The following is a 5,839-nucleotide window of genomic DNA, read 5'->3' as shown; positions in this document are numbered from 1 at the left end:
GTAAGTACGATAAGATTAAAAGTATTTTCAAATTTTAAATTAATGTAGTGGCTAGGATGATTTGTTAGCTACATTCATTGGCACAACTGTTTGAGCATAAATGTCTTCTTTATTTATACTTCTGTGCATAAATGTCTTCTTTATTTATACTTCTGTGCATAAATGTCTTCTTTATTTATACTTCTGTGCATAAATGTCTTATTTATACTTCTGTGCATAAATGTCTTCTTTATTTATACTTCTGTGCATAAATGTCTTCTTTATTTATACTTCTGTGCATAAATGTCTTCTTTATTCATACTTCTGCACATAAATGTCTTCTTTATTCATACTTCTGCACATAAATGTCTTCTTTATTCATACTTCTGCACATAAATGTCTTCTTTATTTATACTTCTGCACATAAATGTCTTCTTCATACTTCTGCACATAAATGTCTTATTTATTTATACTTCTGCACATAAATGTCTTCTTCTTTATTCATACTTTCTGCATAGTTCTGTATAAATGTTCTTCTCTTTAGTCCTCAATTTCTAAAGAAACTGTCCCAAGAGACATATCAGTTTGATTTGTTAAAACTGTGAGTGTCTATTTTCTCTTACTATGGAAAAAAAATAAATGTATTCTGCCTTTATTCATACATCATGATTTGTACATAAATGTCTTCTTTATTCATACTTCTGCACATAAATGTCATTTTTATATTTAAACTTTTATTGATTAAAGTTTCAATTAATAATGTTTTATACAACACATTGAAAAACTCATTACTGCCACTTCACTGGAAATTCGTGGTTTCACTGAAAGTCTTTTCACTAGAGATGTAGTACTGTAATATAAATAACAGTGAATCTTGTTTTATTTTTTTATTAGAAATTTGTTTAGAATAGCACTTGCTAATAATACCAGGAGGTTCAATGACCCTTCTTGTAGAGCTGGCTGTCTGGCAGCAAGTAGAGGAGGAATCCTTTACTTACTTTACCAATCGACTTCTGTTTATTTACTGTCCTGTTGACAAGCTCGTATTTTAGTTTTACTGCTGTATCATACAGTTTCCTTTCTTCTGAATGTTGTGAGGAATACTTTCTATGGTTGTCACTTTTGCCATATTAATGCACGTGGAGCCATATTCTTTCATTAGAATTGAGTGGATATGGCAGAGCTTGTTAACTGTCTCATTTACTTTTACCCCTATGTGGTATGGCACACAGTGACAGAGGATGGTCTTACTATACAGTTTCTTTATTTCTGTCATCCATATGGGAAAATACTGAATTACTGATATGATACCTTTCCTATACTAACATAATTGCTTTCCTAGAGTTGCGTTACACTCTCTTTGTATAAATTTTGCTTATCACTAGCCTTGAGACTTCTGTCCAGATTCATGTTTCCATGCAAATAAGTATGCAACAACCCTCCAACAGTAAGAGAGTAACACACTTTTCTAGCACAGCTGACTTCCTCCATTCTGAAGTATACAATCATCATTTCATGACTGGGCAGTTTATAAGCATTGGGTTTGTCTGTTGGCAGATGTGACAGCTTTTGTACAGCAAGTGGTGGACAAGTTCATGAAGCCTCTGCCTTTCTTTTGTACATGACATATCTCCACTTATGTTTCTTGTTTGAGATGGAAGGAATTTTGTCAGTTTTTTTTATTTATTACCTGCATCCTAATCATGTACCAATGCTGACTTGAAACTGCCTAAACTTTTTTTATTCTTTTGAACAATTTAGTTTCCTCAAGTTTGTTTCATTCACCTTATTTCTGTAGAAATCTCCAATCTTACAATGGTGTTTTGGTGCATGCTCTTTTACTTATCTTTTCTACAGTTGTGTGTTTATCTTCTTCAGCATTATCCTTTCATATTTGGTTGATTTGTTGCTACTATTTGTTAGGAGCATAATGCCCTTGTTACTTAAGTCCTTTAACCCCACCCCTATTTTGTTCTGATATGTTTTCATCTGCCTGTGTAGTTTTACTAAAATATTGTAAAGTGTTTCATTTCTCTGTATTCTACATGGTATATCTCCCTTTCAGTGCAGTATGGAAGTTCTTGGAACTTACCAGTTTCTAACTGCTGGAGTGGTGGACCATGAAGGCTTCGTCAAGTGCATGACAACTTTCAATCAGTAGAGAGTAGGGTGGTGGTGCTCTGCTAGTGCATATAGTGTGTATCCTTTTACTACTGAGCAATGGATGAAAAATTCCCAATATTGTATGGTTTTCTGTTAAACAAGTCTGCCTCATGCATTTTACTCCTGGCTAACTTTTTCCCACATTTTACTATCACTTGAATATCAGTTCTCATGCAGTCTTGTGTTTGAGTCACATATAACCAGTCAGCATACGGCCTCCCAAGTATGAATGATAGGGACCCTACACCTACCATGGACCAGACAAAAAATTCCTGACATTACATGGTTTATGACTGGAGTTGACCCACCATGTTTGCATTCCCTTTTTTTTTTTTACCATTTCCCAGGTGTTAAGTTCTCAGGTAGCCTTTTCTTAGTTGTGTACTGGGTCTTCAAACATTTGCCGTATCTAAGTTGCCAGAAAAAATGTTGCTTTTCCTTTCTGCTTCCTGCCATTGAAGTAAAGATTTTTGGGACCCTTCTCCTTCTGTAGACTAGAAGACATGTATTCAATACTACCTGGTTTTGGACTAGAGTTAACCTACCATGTACTTTCTATTGCACCTAGCTACTACACCATCAAGCATATCCATTTTCCATACTGGACTTGTTTTCTTGGTGACACGTATCTTCTCTACAGGTGAAGACTACCCTGCATGTGTGTTCCTATGCTTTTGTAGTATAGGGTATTGTGCTCCATCTGTTTTCTTCAGGCACTTTCTGAAGGGAGTTCACCTAAGTTGCTTTTGTTTTGGTTTCTCCACTGTTTTAGTGTGGGATTTAAGCTCTAATGTGAGGGTAGGTAAGATATTGTATTGAATGTTAAGGTTTTCCAATGTTGAAAATGTATTTTGTATAGGTACTTACCTCTGTCACACTTCCCACCCTTCTTGTTTACTTCCAGTACATCTTTAATTGAGTAATTTAAAGTGATAATTGAATAATTATTATAGATTATGCCAGCTGTGCTAGGATAGTACATCACACCCCTATTGATGGAAAGTTGTCTCATGCTCATTTTTATACTACAGTTCATCAATAGCATGTGGAAATGTGAATTGATTACCTTTAATAATAAGTTTATTTTAAAATAGAAAAGAAAAAATACTTTGTGAAAATATTTCTCAAATTTACCATTACCAATAATTTCATTTCTCTTTCATATTATATAAAAAAAGTTTGGTTATACAGCAAATCAAATTGTGTTTCTAAGTAATACTCAAATCATTGATCAGATGGCACAACAGTTTATTCACAATATAATGCAGGCGTACAACAAATCACGGAATTTTAGTTTATGTTGTAATAAAGTCATTTGAAGCATCAAAGTTCTATTAAAAACATTAATGGATCAACCAAGTTAACAAATTAAATAACTGGTTACAATTTTCTTTCTTCAGAAATTAAAATGGTATTAAAATACGTTTCCACAAACATTTTAAATTATCTGAATTGTTGACAAAACGACAGTTAATGAGTAGTGTTGACAGACTCCTCATCCATAAAACTTTAGAATTGGCACCCAAACATTCAGGAAGGTAGCGTTCTGGAGTCAGCTAAACCCAGATTCTGTCGTCAGACTGCCAGATAGTGATGTATGATTCATTTCTCCAGAGAACGCTTTTCCATTTCTACAGAATCCAATGGCGGTGTGCTTTATACCGCTCAGCCGACGCTTGGTATTGTGCATCTTGATTTTAGGTTTGCGTCCGGCTGCTCGGCCATGGAAACCCATTTTATTAACTCCTGACGAACAGTTTTGTGCTGACGTTGCTTTCAGAGGCAGTTTGGAACTCGGTACTGTGTGTTGCAACTGTGGACAGATGACTTTACGCGCTACGCACCTCAACACTCTGCGGTCCAACGGGGAAAGCAATATCCAAAATGTCCTTAGTAACGTGTGTAAGTTGTGGGAAATGTCCTTTGCAACAAAGGGGTAAGAAGTGGGGAAATTTCTCTAGCAACTGGGGTGTATTCAGTGGGAAATGTCCATAGCAACGGAGGTAAACAGTGGGGAAAATGTCCATAGCAACGGGTGGTAAACAGTGGAGAAAATGCCCCTAGCAAAGAAGAAAGCAGTGTCCAAAATGTCATGTAGCAACCTGGGTAAGCAGTGGGAGAATGTCCTTAGGAACAGGGGTAAGCAGTGGGAAACTTTCCCTAGCAACAGGTGTAAACAGTGAGGGAAATGTCTCTGGAAACAGGGGGTAAGCAAGGTCCCTAGCAAAGGGTGGTAAGCAGTGGGGAAATGTCCCTAGCAACGTGGGTAATAAGTGTGGGAAATGTCCCTAGCAATGGGGGGAAGCAGTGTCGGAAATGTCCCCAGCAACGGGGGTAAGCAGTGTCTAAAATTTCTTTAGCAACGGGAGTAAACAGTGAAGAAAATGTCTTTTCAACGGGGTAAGCAGAGGGAAATGTCCCTAGCAATCAGGGGTAAGTAGTGGGGAAATGTCAACATCAATGGGGTGTAAGCAGTGTCGAAAATGTCCCTATCAACGGGGTAAGCAGTGTCCGAAATATCCCTAGCAACGTGGGTAAACAGTGGGGAATGTCTTTAGGAACGGTGGTAAAGCGTGGGGGAAAATATCCTAGCAACAGGTGTAAGCAGTGAGGGAAATGTGTCTAGAAATGGGGGGGTAAGCAGTGTCCCTAGCAGAGGGTGGTAACGAGTGGGGAAATGTCCTTAGCAACGAAGGTAAACGTTAAGGTAAATGTTCCTAGCAATGGGAAATAAGCAGTGTCGGAAATGTCATTAGCAACGGGGTAAGCACTGTCTAAAATTTCCTTAGCAACGGATGTCAACAGTGAAGAAAATGTCCCTTTCAAGGGGGGTAATCAGTGGGAAATGTCCCTAGCAATGGGGTAAGAAGTGGGGAAATGTCCAAAGCAATAGGGGTAAGTAGTGTCGGAAATGCCCCTAGAAACGGGGTAAGCAGTGTCCAAAATGTCTTAAGTAATGGAAGTACGTAGTGGTGAAAATTTCCTAGCAATGGGTTGTATTCTGGGAAATGTTTTAGCAACAGAGGTAAACAGTAGGGAAATGACCCTAGCAACAGGTTGTAAGCTGTAAGGGAAATATCCCTAGCATCGTGGGGAAAACAGTGTAGGATATGTCCGTATTAACGAGAATAAGCAATGGGGAAATGTCTCCACCAGCAAAGGTAATCAGTGAAGAAAAGGACCCTAGCAATAGGGCAAAAAAAGTGGGGTAAATATCCCTAGCAATGGGAGTAAACAGTTGTAGAAATATCCCTAGCAACTGGGTGTAATTATTGTGGGAAATGCCCCTAGCAACTGAGGTAAACAGTAGGGAAAATATTTTAGCAACGGGGTTAAGCAGTGGGGAAATGTCCCTAGCAACGGGTGAAAGCAGTGGGAAGAATATCCCTAGCAACGGCGGTAAGAACTGGGAAATGTCGCTAGCAACGGGGTAAGCAGTGTAGCAACGAAATGTCCGAAATGCCCCTAGAAACAGGTATAGGCAGTGAAGGAATGTCCCAAACAACGGGTGTTAAGCAGGGTCGGAAATGACACAAGCAACAGGGGTAAGCAGTGTCGGAAATGTTCCTAGAATCGGTGTTAATCAGTGGGAAAATGTCCCTTAGCAACGGGTGTATGCAGTGGGGAAATGTCCCTTAGCAATGGGGGTAAGCAGTTGGGAAATGTCCTTAGCAACGGAGGTAAACAGTAAGGTAAA

General features: G+C 38.4%; 1 protein-coding gene across 4 annotated transcripts in view; it reads right to left on the bottom strand.

Annotated features, from left to right (window-relative positions):
• The window catches only part of LOC143248632 (serine/threonine-protein kinase ATR-like), a 239,498-nt gene that overhangs the window by 61,565 nt on the left and 172,094 nt on the right, over positions 1 to 5,839 (bottom strand). The window lies entirely within an intron of this gene.

This window comes from Tachypleus tridentatus, chromosome 4 (assembly GCF_004210375.1).
Source record: "Tachypleus tridentatus isolate NWPU-2018 chromosome 4, ASM421037v1, whole genome shotgun sequence".
NCBI classification, from domain to species: domain Eukaryota; kingdom Metazoa; phylum Arthropoda; class Merostomata; order Xiphosura; family Limulidae; genus Tachypleus; species Tachypleus tridentatus.
The sequence above is the reverse complement of the archived record's forward strand: the minus strand, read 5'-3'. Positions and strand labels throughout refer to the sequence as shown.